The 14,032-nt window shown below is 40.4% G+C and overlaps 1 protein-coding gene across 1 annotated transcript in view; it reads left to right on the top strand.

The window, feature by feature from the left end:
* Nucleotides 1–14,032, top strand: part of Cep85l (centrosomal protein 85 like) — a 155,736-nt gene that overhangs the window by 108,497 nt on the left and 33,207 nt on the right. The window lies entirely within an intron of this gene.

The following is a 14,032-nucleotide window of genomic DNA, read 5'->3' as shown; positions in this document are numbered from 1 at the left end:
AAGAAACTTACGTAATGCACCAACAAAGTATTACTTTTAAAGAATAGTAACTTGATTATAACTTGATTCTTTCCCAACCCTGCACATTTTACCTTTTAAATGTACAGTTTCACTTTACAGAGTTATGACAGAGGGAATGCAGTGTTTCTGTGTCCTCTCCATCCAGTTTCCTGTGGTAGCATTCTCCATTAGTCTGTCTGTCTCCATTAGTCTGTCTGTCTGTCCCAACAGTTATGCAGATGCCACCAGGTACTTTTAGTAAATCAATACTTAATTGGGATTTCTCATTTTTTCCTTATTGTCTCTTTCTCTCTTTTAAAAAAGTTACATTTAGTAATCATGTCTCTTTCCTGCATACTTGGTTCTAACGTTCCCAGACTTCCTGTTTAAATGGTCCTGGTAGCTTTGAAGAGTAAGAAGATATTTGCCGCATCTCTGTAAGTTGTGATTGACTGATGTTTCTCTCACGGTTAGGCTGGTTTTAATGTTTGTGGTATGAAGGTCACAGGGGTAAGAGGGCTTCATTGTGTTCTCTGTCAAGGGCCTGTCAAGCTGATAAATGGTGACTGCTGTTGACCTTGATCATCTGGCAGAGCGTGTGCCTTTCAGGTTTCTTCCCAGTGAAGTTATTCTTTCCTCTTCAGAACTGTCTTTTGAAGTACAAGAGTACAGGCTTCTTTTCTCTCTCATCCCTAGGTTCTTGATGAGGCTGTTAACACAAAGACAGGTTGTGGTTTTTGTTGGTTTGTTTTGCTAATGCTAAGCTCAATAGAAATAGTAGGTAGTAATGGAGAAGTATGACTGGATAACAGGAGTGTGATCTTGTAATAACCCATGTGAAGGAACTTAGCAGGGCGATGTTTACTTTCTCCCTTGGGTCTCTTGATCCTACTGGTCTGCACTGCCATGCCAGGCGCATTTTGTAATCTCTGTAGGCAGATCTATTTATCTTAAAGTAGTGATAAGGCATCCGTGAGCGTATATTGGTCTCTCTCCTTTGAGCACAGGGAGGACACCTCTCCAGTGAGGTTCACATGGTTTGTTTGAGTGGGGTAAGGGTGGGAAAGTGTCGGGTGACTTTCCTGAAGCATGTTTTGCTTCAGGGTTGAGGCACGAGGAAGGTAAAGTGGCTTTCCTGCTGGTGCCTTTTTCTTTTTCTTTTTTTTTTTTTTTTTTTTTTTTTTTTTTTTTTTTCAGAGCGGGGACCGAACCAGGGCCTTGCGCTTGCTAGGCAAGCTCTACCGCTGAGCTAAATCCCCAACCGCTGGTGCCTTTTTCATGTGTGCCCCAAATCCTATCCAAAGGGATCCATCCTACACTAACTATATACTATGTTGCACTTTTGAAGTGTGGACTATCTATAGAATAATTTAGATTCTGCATATTTTGTTTGATGCATGTAAAATCAATCTGAGGACAAAGCATTGGGATTCAGCACTTTATCCAAAGGATCTGTGGGACATAAAACTCTATAATTCGTGTGATGGGTGCTTCTGTGGCTGGGACAGCCCTTCTGAGTTTTTTTTAGAAGGTTGAAATTAAACATTTTAGCTTGGTCTTTCGGCCTTCTCCGCTTTGTCTTGCCTGTTATCACATTGCTGTGTCTTGTGCTCTGAGTCTGTGCAGTTCTCTGTAGCCTCGTGGACAGGTTACTGTTCTATTTTAAGCCAGGGTACGTTTTGTAGGACTGCCCATCAGAATCAGAGTGCTTCCTCCATGATCTGTCTGGGGAACTTTCCCTGCCCTTCACGAGACCATTTCACATTTACCCCTGTCTGTCTGTCTGTCAATTTATCTGCTAGAGGAGCGCCAGCTCATGAACTCATCGCATTTGCCATTTATTCTTTTTTCTTTACATGTTTTAGGGAATAAGGTCCCAGGCTAGCCTCAAACAAGTTCCAGCTGTATGCAGCTGTTGTTTTTTCTTTATAGTACAATTATCCGGTGTATAGCTGGCCTGCAGTGGTTTTTAAATTCTTACTGAATGAAGAATTAAACACATTGGGAAAGATTATCAAATGATTTTGAGTTACCTTGTAGGTTACTCAATAATAAACATTAGGGAAATCCTTTTTAATGCTCATTTGGGAAAAGAATATAGATGATTAAAACATATAAGATAGCAAAATAATCAAGAAAATATATTATTATTATTTAAAGGCAAGAAAAACCATATTAAAAATAAATCTGTGCTTCCTGACTTTTATTTTTAAATTAAAATTTTTATTTTCTTTCTTTAGTGGATTTGCAATTTTTTGGTGCATTACTCTTAACATTGGCTCTTTTTCTCACACATATAGTTTTATTTATACAGTTTTTAAATGTAGCTTTTATTTAAATATACATTTTACTTGAACAAAAGCATGCTGTCTACCTGTCTGTAAGTCCAGTGATTAGAAGACTGAGGGAAGAGGATCTTGAATTGGAGGCCAGTCCGGCCTACTAAAGGAAACTGTTGCAAAAGGTTACAGATAAGCAGGTAGGCTCTTTCCCACAACCCCAAAGCACTAACATTAACAGTAACCTTTATGTAGCACTTTAATCTCCCCGAGCTGGGGACTGAACCCAGGGCTTTGTGCTTGCTAGGCAAGCGCTCTACCGCTGAGCTAAATCTCCAACCCCTGTAGCACTTTAATCTTGTGGTGTTTCCCTAACTCCTCACTCAGAGAAATGCTTACTTTGGGTTTCATTGATTGTATTTTATTTCTTTGTGTTCACCCTTTGGTATACTTAACAAATATTTATTTATTGTGTGTGTTTATAGACACAATAACACACTTTTCGGAGATCATATGGCGTATGGCTTCGGGGGTTGAACCCAGCTCATCAGGTTTGGGGCTAGCATCTTTACTCTCTGAACTGCTTTGCTGGCCACTGTGCATACTTCTGAGACTTGTTCCTGTGCTTCCTAAAACGATTTTTAAACTTATCTTCTTATAAAGCACATTATCATTTATATAGTCCTTCACATTGAGAATGGTGTGTGTGTGTGTGTGTGTGTGTGTGTGTGTGTGTGTGTGTGTGTAACCCTGAGTGTTTAAAGTACAAGAGTAGAGAGAAAGGAAAATCATTTTTTTGGAACCATTTTGGCATGACATTAGGGTAACAAGTGGTGATTAAATTTAAGCAATTTAAATATTTAAACAGTATCTCAAAATTGCGGGTCTTCTTTTTTTTTTTTTTTGGTAGGTTAGATACCTCCTGGGGTTTTTCTAACTCCTGAGGATCCTTTTTTATTAAAAGTTTGAGAATTACTGAAGAAGAAAAGGCTGAGAACACATCTAAGCAATATTTTAAGTATGATCTGAGGCAGGGAGGACAGGAAGTCTTTGTCTGATGATAGGGAAGACAGGATAGGAGTTCTTCAGTGCCAACAGCTCATACAGTGGAGCCTTAAGGCTTGCTGAGAGTGTGTGGTCCCCTTCAGAGCCAGTCTGCTAGATAACCTCAAGGCCCAGACACCTGACTCTCCTTAACTACCCACAGGTCTAGGCAGGGTGTCTATCTCCTGTTAAATATTGCATAGTGTATTCACACCAAGTTTTATGAAGGGGGTTGGGTAGTTGTGCCCCAATTTGTAAAAATACATTTTGTTAAGTTTTGAGGCTGTATTTTACTTACAGTATTTCTCTCCCCAAGCCCTCCCATTAATGCCTCCCTGTTCTCCTTCAAATACATATATGTTATATATGTTTATTTGAGCAGTCATGTTAGTGAGAATTTACAGCTTTAGCTTCTGATGTTACTGGGAGACACAATCTCTGTCCCTGCCTCACTGTCCGTCTGTCTGTCCGTCCATCTGCCTGCCTGTCTGTCTGTCTGTATCTCTTTGGTTTTGAGTTTTTGAGACAGGGTTTCTATGTGTAGCCCTGGCTTTCTGGAACTTTCTCTTGTATACCAGGCTCTCCTTGAATCCACAGAGGTCCACCTGCTCCTGCCTCCCTAGTGCTGTGATTAAAGGTGTGAGCCTCCACTGCCTGGCTGGAGACATAGTCTCGTAGCCACTCTGGTCTCTGGCACTCCAGTCTCTGCCTTCTCTTTGGAGCGTTCAGTGAGCCTCAGGCATGGGCTGTCCTGTAGATGTATCCATTGGGACTTGGCGCCATGTGTATTTGGATCGGCTGTGGCTTTCTGTAGTGGTCTCCATCTGTTGCAGTGGTATTCACTGCTGAGAGGTGAAGAGCATACTTAACTTTGGATATGAGGACAGATGTTTACAGATTGTTGTTTGGGATAATGCTGGCTTAGTAAGTCGGTGGGGGTAGATTCTCTTCCAGTAACCATGTTCACTAGTACTGCATAGATAGCTAGCTTTCCACTACCCAATTTGTAAAATTTATTAAATGAATCCTAAGTGGTCCACCATGTGTTTTCAAGGAACGTGCCCATTAGTACACAACTAATATGTGCATAACATATTTAGTATGTGGAAGTTAACCGCACCAGAGTAAATTAGCACTCAGGAGAACGAGAAAGTTCAGACGTAGGCATCATGAGGAAAGAAATAGTGTCACTCATGGTTCATAGAACTGCAGGAGAGGACAGTGCTAGTGCCAATGGAGTCACTCCACCAGAAACCTCATGGTCAACTGAAAAAAATTACAAACTGGACAGAAATCAAAGGTAAGGAAGCTTCCCCATTTCCAATCTTTTGATTAACTAAGGGGATCAATTTGCTTTTCTGAACTTTGTCATTTCCTTCAGCCCTTTCTGCCCATAAAGTCCACATCTACTCAGCACGGGGACATTCTTTTTTTGCAGATGGATTGCTGCCTGATTTCATGACTCACCCATAGTGCTCAAGCCAGTTAAGATAACTGAACTCAATGTATTGACAGCTTTATTTTGACATTGCACATATGTCCAAATGAGAACAGATTAGAGATGGAGAACATTAGAAATCTCAGGTTCTCAGGACTCCTGGGAGAAAGCAGACAGATGATTTAAAGTCTCTGGACTGTCGTTGCCCACTCTCTTCCTACAGTTTATCTTTTAAGAGGTCACTTGTTGATGACAAATAGTATAGCAGATATTCAATAGTTACAGACATAAGGAAGTGTAGTAATTCATATGCTTCTATTAAAACACATTCATAACCCTGCTAAGGTCATGTGGATACAGATGCATACTTGATGAGCTGAGGTTTCTGGTAAATGATGATTAAAAGAAGGGGGAATGGGTGAGCCTAAAATTTCCCTTTCTTTAACAAAACCACTGAGAATGTCATCTACATAGAGTGAACGCAAGGGTCAGCACAAGGAACTCAACATTTGTGAGGACATGCCGAATGCCACTCCACTGTGACTTCAGCGTACAGGAACCGCATCTTGGTCTACAGAATTTTGAGGCAATTTTGAATGCCTGAGGACTGTTTGCTTTTCTTTCTCTTGTTCAGTCTGTTTCACGTGATATGCTTCTTCTTACCCTGTTTGTTCCCTCCACTGGGGTCTGGTGTAGGAGTGCAGTCTGAACAGTTGTTGTTCAGGTGTCATGGCAACATGCTGATGTGTGTTACTCAGGCCTCGTAATGTCATAGTCAATTGGCATCCCTATCTTTCTTCTCTTCACCTCCTTACACTTACGGAGTTTGGAGAGTAATTAAACTGTACTGTAATTAAAGATCAGATGTTCTGATCACACTAAACTAGCTTGAAAGTCTAGTTATATTTCAAAGTTGATTTTAAAATAAACATGCAAATTTCACAAAATTTGGTTTATAATTTATTTTTATGATCAAAACCCTGATTACTAGTCCAAGGCCCTGTACTACATACAAAATAGAGTAAAAATATCTTTGCCTTCATATTCCTTAAAAACAATAAAAAACTCCAAATTATTTGTTTATTGAATTTTTCTTAATATGAAGTTTTTTTCTTCTTGGTATGTTTGGATATTTTATGTGATTATATATTAAACATATATATTATAAATTTCAATGACTAGTATGGAAACATTCGTGAACATTAAATGTATTGTAATGAGTTGAATTAGTCAATCACTAAATATTAAGAACTCTATTTTTCCCTCAGAAGCCACAAACTGAATATAAATAAAAAGATCAATATATCTGCTTATTTGTATATATTTTTTTAAACTTTTTATAACTAAGTGGTAGTTATATGTTGATAATCAAGCTTTAAATGAATTTGACTTATATTTAAAATCTAAACTGAGGAAGAAGTATAGATATGGCCTCAGTATACAGACCAGGCTCATTTCAGGCCCCTCCTCCATCAGCCTCGCTGCTGGTGGGGTTACAGGTATGGGCCACCAAGTCTGGCTTGGAATACTTTTTAAATGGAACTCTTGCTAGTAGAAGAAACATTAACTATCTCTAAGTGCACTAATAGAAAGCAACCGATATGTGGGCAGTAATGAAGGCTAGAGAATTCTTTGACACAGCCTGAAAGACCTCCTTGTTTAACATAACTAGCATTAATAGTTCTATTTAATACATTTTTTGATATAGTTTAATGCAGGCATTGTTTTTGTTCCAGAAACTTTTGTTATTTAAGTTCTTTCTTTTGTCTCTTAGTAAAATATCTTAAATAGTAAAAAACTTGATGAAAAGATTTTGGTAATCTGAGTGTTAACAGAAAGTATGTCGCTGTTTCTGTTAAAGCCCAGATTTTATAGAAACTGTATGTATTGCCTGATACGTTGTCACTCATAACGTCAAACAGCATATAAAATAGACCCGTATTATATTAAAGACTTTATTTTGATAAGGTCTGTACTTCTGCCTGTTGAGTGATGGGGTAGTGGGAATGTCTGTATCATAGGCCAACCTCAAAGTTACTGTGTTACAGAGGATCACACAGGGTGACTGCTCCTGACCCTTCTGCCTCTGTCTCTCATGTGCTGGGTTCACGGGTCTGTGGTATCACAGTTTGTATCTATTTCCGTCCAGTTCGATTAAATAGTAGTTGCTTAATACATTAATGAAAGTAAATTAGTTAATTGAATTTCTTTTAATAAATCTCGAGAGCAATAAAAGTTTTGGGGGGTGGAATTTATGATTAACTTTATTTGAAGATGTAAAACTTTATTTAATCTTTTAAAGAATGTGATTTTTCTTTTTGCGTATGTGTGCATGCATATGTGTGTGCAGGTGCACTTGTGTGGCTGTGTGTATGGAGGTCAGGGCTTGGCACTTTTGTAGACAGTGTCTTTCCCTGAATCTGGAGCTCACAGATCCAGCTATACTGGCTGTCCAGCAAGCTCTTGTGGGAACCTCCTGTCTCCATCTCCCCAGTCCTGGATTACAGGCATGTACCACCATGCCAGTCATTAAAAAAAAAGATGTATTTTCTTTTCAGTTCTGTGATGTGTCTGTGTGCAGATATGTGCGCCAGGGTATAGGAGTACAGGACCTGAGGAGAGCACCAGAAGGTGTTGGATCCACACGGAGTTGGAGTTACAGATGTCTGTCAGTCAGACGTGAGTGCTGTGATCTGGGCCTGAGCTCCCTGGAAGAGCAACAAGTACTCCTCAGCGACTGCTCACTCTCCAGCACCCGGGCCTGGCCTTGTCCGTGAGGCTAAAGGTCTGAGTTCAGAACCTCATGATGCATGGCAGGCGCCTTCTTCAGTAAGCCATCTGCTCAGCCCTGACTCCTTAAGGAGACCATACAATCTTTTATGACGACAGTGGTGCCATGTTTCATATGTATCAATCTTTTCTTTGTTAGCATTTAAAAAATACATGATAAATTAACACAGATGTAACCAAGATTTGAGTTTCTTCCTCTAAAAAACAGTTGAAGGTAATTTGTGTGGTAGGGATAAAAACTTCTAAGGCTTTATTTTCACGCACACATTTTAAAGCTAAGTGTGTATATGTTCATATTCTCCTTACTGTTTGCCCTACTCTCTGTGTAAATCAATACGTTTGCATTTTTATTTCAGTAACGCCTGCTAGGCTGACAGAGCATCACAGTTAGGAAACTAAATGGAAGTAACAGCTTCTAATCCGGCTGTGGTGTGTACACCATCATCGGGCTCTTGGGAGGTAGAACAGGGAGATCAAAAGTCACGGTCACCCTTGGCTATCTGCACTAAGTTTCAGGCCACCCCAGGCTGTGAGAGACCCCATTTCAGAAAACCAGACAGATCATCTCCTCACTTTTGAAAAAAGAATCCGTAAAAGAACAGCGTTTCTACAGGACAAGAGGTTCCTTATGTACTGCCGGGATTGAGGGCTGGGGTGAATGGGGGTGACTGTGATGGGAAGAGATGACAATGACACTACAAAAGCGTGCTGTAAGGTACCGTAGGCACAGTTGAGTTTCTACTAGACTCACAGTTCTTTACTATCCTTTCCTCTGTGTAATACAGCAGTATTAGACGGAGCTGTTTGTGGCATACTGTCATTCGTTGAGCTTTGTCAGGCTCTTCTGGCTGAGGTATCATCTTCTGCCGGACTGCACTTATGAAGCACTACCTTTGATAGACTATTCCAGGAAACAGAGAGATCTGCTGTGTTGTTTGACGTGTTGTGAGTGATGCATGAGCTCAGGGACAAAGGCACATGAAGGGGAGATAACGGCCCTGAGCACTGCAGAGGCTGTGTTCACTGGGGCATAGCTTTGCGGTATCTAAGTTCAGCACCGCCCGTCCAGCCAGGGTGCTGAGCTATTTTCAGACGCACTAGAGCCAGCTTTTATTAGAACTGCGTTTGGCAATGTTTCACGGCCTCTGGGTTTCATCTCAGTAGCATGTTTAGTACTGGGGTAGATATGGAGCTGTCCTTGGTAATTAGGAGAATGGAATTTGGTCATTCCCAAGGACAAGGAAAAAGGTGTGTGTGTGTGTGTGTGTGTGTGTGTGTGTGTGTGTGTGTGTGTGTTTCTGTGTCTCTGTCTCCAGAGTCTGAATCTACTTGGGGCCCTATACACAGAGAAGTTATGATTTTTCTTTGGCTTTTGAGCTAGTGTTTTCTTCTGTAATTAGCAAGAAATAATGTATTTTATACATTTTCGGTACAACATCTAAATGACAAATTCTTTTCTAAACTTGCTGACTATAGAATATGTTTATAACAATGTTTGCTTGTTCAAAAAAAAAAAACAAAAAGACAAAAAAACTTTGAATCCATTTTCAGAAGCATCATGTTCATGACAGAAGTTCTGTTCATTTCTTGGGCTAGCTGACACAGTTCCAAGGCCTTAGGACTGTCTCTATTTCTCATGTTCCTGTTCAGTGAAGTTTTATTACTTTTGAAATGCACAAATTACATATTCATAAACATGTTATACTCCTGATTACTTCTATTGTCTTCAGTCAATAGAAACAAGATATTGAAACACTATTGAAAATCTCAGAAAAACAGCATAATAGCAGAACCTTTTTCTATTTATCATTTGTTAAATATTTTTCTTTCAAACAATACCTAGGTCTTCTAAAACTGTGTTTTGCTATCACTATAAATAACTACCACACAGTAGTATCATGGGTAGTTATGATTTTATCTAACAGATTTTTACTGTTGGCAAGTTCTTAAGGAAAATATATTATTGATAGAGTATAGAGGAAGGGATACTGTCATAGAAAGTGTCTTCTTTTCCATGTGAGAGAGTGAACTAGCCTTTATATTTTTTTTTATTATTTTAATTTTTTTTTATTAATTTTTTTTTTTTTTGGAGCTGGGACCAACTCAGGGGCCTTGCGATTGCTAGGCAAGCGCTCTACCACTGAGCTAAATCCCCAACCCCTTCTTTATTAATTTATATCATGATTATAGCTATTCCCCCTCTTCTCCCAGCTCCTCTCTCTTTCCTGCCCTCCTACATCTTTTCTTTCTCCCCAGAAAAGAGCAGCTCTGCCAAGTTTATCAGCCCAGCCTGACATATCCAGTTGCAGTAGGACTAGGCATGTCTTCTCTATTTGTGACTAGGTGGGGCAGCCCAGTTAGGAGAGGGGTCCAAAGACAGGCACCAGGGTCAGAGACAGCCCCTGTTCCTGCTGTTAGGAGTCCCACAGGAAGACCAAGCTGCACAGCTGTTACATGTGTGCAGAGGGCCTAAGTCCGTCCCATGCATGCTTTCTGGTTAGTGGTTCAGTCTCTGTGAGTTCCTGTGGGCCTAGGTTAGTTGATTCTGTAGGTTTTCTTGTGGTGTGAGGCTCCTCCAATCCTTCCTCCCCCTCTTCAGTAGGATTCCCCATCTCTGCCTCATGTTTGACTGTGGGTCCCTGCACCCGTTTCCATCAGTTGCTGGGTGAAGCCTCTCATATGACAGGTATGCTAGGTGCCTATTTGCAAGTATAGGAGAATATCTTTAATAGTGTCAGGGATAGACTCCCTCTCAAGGCATGGGTCTCAAGCTGGGCCAGTCATTGGTTGGCCAATTCCTCAATTTCTGCTCCACTTGATCCCTGCACATCTTGTAGGTAGGACAAATTGTGTGTTGATAGCGTCTCCTTTAAAAGAAAATATCTTCATACCCCTAGAGTATTGGCAGGTCTGAGGGCCAGTGTAACCCGTGGCTGTTAGTCAGTCTGTTCTTGCATTCTGTTGGGTGGAGGTTATTGAGTCACGTTTACAGGTGTAGGATAGCTCCAGAGTGGCAGTAAGAAAGAACGCAGTAGGTAGGGCCTTCCACTCCAGCGTCTGCGGTGCACACATGTGGGCCGGAGCTGCTCTAGGACGGTCGTCTTCACTTTGGATTATCTTAGTGTTTCACCCGTGAGAAGCTTTTTCAGCATGCTGATTTTTTGTCTATTCTCTTTCTGGTTTAAACTTCATTGATTTCTGGTTTTGGACTTACTTTCTTCTAGGCACCTTGGCAAGATCTAAGGTATTATCTACACTAGGTTAGTTGAGATCGTGATGGTTTGTGTATCCTTGGCCCATGTGGTGGCACTATCAGAAGGTGTGACGCTATTGGAGTAGGTGTGCCACTGTGGCTGTGGGCTTTAAGGCTCTCACCCTAGCTGCCTGAAATCCAGTTTTTCACTAGCAGCCTTCAGATGAAGGTGTTGAACTCTCAGCTCTGCCTGCATCATGCCTGCCTGGATCCTGCCATGTTTTCACCTTGGTGATAATGAACTGAACCTCTGAACCTGTAAGCCAGCCTCACTTAAATGCTGTCCTATAAGAGTTGTCCTGGTCATGGTGTCTGTTCACACCAGTAACACTCTAAGACAGAGATAGAAGACCTATACTAACCATGACTGGAACGATTTGATAGGATGGGATTCTGGACTGAATAAAGAGGAGACAGTGAGCTGAGCACCAGCGTTTCTCATTGCTCTCTAATTCCTGAGTTTGGTGCAGTGGAAGCAGCTACTCCAAGCTCTTGCTGCTGTGCATTTCTGTTATGATGGACTATGAGCCAAGATAAACCCTTCCTTTCTTAAATTGATTTTGCAGAGCATTTTATCACAGGAACAACAAAATAGTAATAGAGCTATATTTTCTTGTTTCTAATTTCACTTATTGCCATACAGTTCTTGTTCTCTCTCTCTCTCTCTCTCTCTCTCTCTCTCTGATTTTTAAACGCCCTTTGATATTTTCATTCAGTTCAATTCAAATTTGATTTAGAAGAAGTTTAATTGCAGTGCTGCCAAAATGATGGTGTTTTGAGTTTCCACATTTGCTATAAAATGTCTTATTATTTTAAACTATAATTTTGTAATAGTCATTGCTGTACAAATTTTGTCTTAGTTTCTTTTTTATTGCTATGAGGAGACAACATGACCAAAGCACCTTATAAAAGAAAGTATTGAACTGGAGGCTTGCTGACACTTTCAGAGGATTAGCCCGTGGGCATGATGGTGGGAGCACAGTAGCAGGCAAGGCGTGGTGCTGGAGCGGCAGCAGAGTGCTTACATCTCAGTCTTCAGGTCAGAGGCAGATGGAGAGAATGGGCCTGGGGTGGGCTTCTGAAACTTCAGAGTTACACACTATCTCCAGTAAGGTACCACTTCCTCCAGCAAGGCCACACCCCCTAAGCCTTACCAAACCATTGTACCCACCGAGGATCAAGAATTCAAGCATCTGAGCCATTTTCATTCAACCCCCCTTATTTTATTAATATAAACATTACCCAAGAAATTATTCAAAAATTGACAGTTTCTAAGGAAATCATTAATTTTATTAGTTATAGAGTTGTTGATATATACTGTGTCAATAAATGCATTAGAGAAACTTCAGAGGGGGAACCAAAATGTGTAAGGATTGAAGCCTCCTCTTGTATTAGTTTGGGCGAAGTGAGCCTCAGCTTGAGTTCTTCATTTCCCCCTGTGTGTCTTCTGTCTGTCCAAAGTCTATGTTTGCTGATGGATACATGGATAGACTGCTGTGTGTCTGATCTGTCTGTCCCTGCTGCCTGAGTTTGTTCTGAGTCTGTCACCTGTCTGGGTCTCTGTCTTGTACCTATCCCTAATAAAGAACTTTTTTCTGTGTTTGTTGAATGGATAAGAAAACATGGCATAGAAAAGAAATTAGGGATTCTTGATTGAAATCTTTAATAGAATTTTGCAAGTACAGAAATGAACTGACATCCAGAATAGCACTCAAAACCTCTCAGAAGTTATCAACCTTTATCAACTTCCAACATTTATGGTGGATATTTGTTTTGTTTACTTGTAACCTGTTGGCTGCTATTAGCCAATGATTACCATAACATACTTATACATGCATACATACATGTATTCTGAGTCAGCTAGGTAGTTTTGGAGAGCTGATTTGCAGAGGAAGTAGCTAATGAGAAAATACCATTCATAGGTAGACTACAGTCCTCAAACATTTGTGTATTGGAATAGAGCTTCCTATTTGCTGCATGTGGGGTGCTCTCAACAGTGGGTTCAGCAGTAGAGAGGGGAAAAAATGAAAGGAAGTGGGCGGAGCTGAACCATCAACCACAAGGAAATATTGTTTCAGTAACAGGTACACACAGGCTTTTGACCCCGTTTATAGTACCAGACTTAAATTTCCTCCTATGGGTCAGTTCTCAAATTCAATAAAAAATGTTGGATTCCTCCACTGTTCACCAGTGGCTACATTTTGCCTAGCTGGCTGTAGTGTAGCATACAGGGTCTTTAACTGAATATCATGGATGGCAGTTTGCCTGCAGTAGCCAATTGAGTATCTTGTAACACTGTGAAAGCTCGTAAGCAGCGGGGAAGCTCACCACCCAGTTCCTGGTGGATTCTCTCGGTCCTGCAAACAGAGCTCAGGGTGTCTCCAGCAATAGGTTCAGCATCTGGAGGCAAATCGCAATAGTGGCGATTGCCTGTATTATGTCAAAGGATTGGAGTCTCCTGGACCAACAGCTTCTAGAGGGAGACCCACCTGTGGCTGTGAACTTTTACTCAGTAACTTACGGTTTCTGGTAGCAGTTTTGTTCCCATGTAATACCTCACTCAGAGTCTTACTTTTAAATTAGTTTAGCAAGTGTCAGGTTTGTTTTGTATTCATGTAGTTCTGGTTAATCTTCTGTCCACAGTCTCTTCATCTTCTTACCCATTCCTTCTCTTCAACCTTCCACTCCTCCTTCCGCTTTCATAGCTCACATACTCTGGCACCTATCATCTTTTTATTAATTAATTAATAAGTAATGAAGTAAGTAAGTAAATAAATAATAATCAATAAAAGGGATTTTACTACATTTTCATATTGGTTTTTATTATTGTTGATATATGTTAAGTATTTGAAATTTTTCTTAAAGTCTAAATACATTTTTGCTAGATTTTACAATTATAGTGGAAGCAAGTAACCATCTAAATAATAATAGCTATTTGTGGGTAATGTTTTATACCTTGGGAAAATATTTGTGATTTTGCAATGCTAATGAAGTTAAATGATGATCTGATCATGACGTTTACTGTCTGGGTACTCAGGTGCTGGGTTATCTCTTCTCTGTGGTAATCTTCCTGGTAATGTTTACTTGAGCCGTAGAACTGCCTCCTGAGGTAATAACTGACTGGTTGTCAGAAAACTTCTACTTGTATATGATTGAGAACTGGGCAGGAGAGGCTTAGTTACTGCTTCTAGCTACTAAAGCTCTTTCCGATTGTCCTAACGGATAAGT

This window comes from Rattus rattus, chromosome 18 (genome assembly GCF_011064425.1).
Source record: "Rattus rattus isolate New Zealand chromosome 18, Rrattus_CSIRO_v1, whole genome shotgun sequence".
Classification (NCBI taxonomy): domain Eukaryota; kingdom Metazoa; phylum Chordata; class Mammalia; order Rodentia; family Muridae; genus Rattus; species Rattus rattus.
The sequence above is the reverse complement of the archived record's forward strand: the minus strand, read 5'-3'. Positions and strand labels throughout refer to the sequence as shown.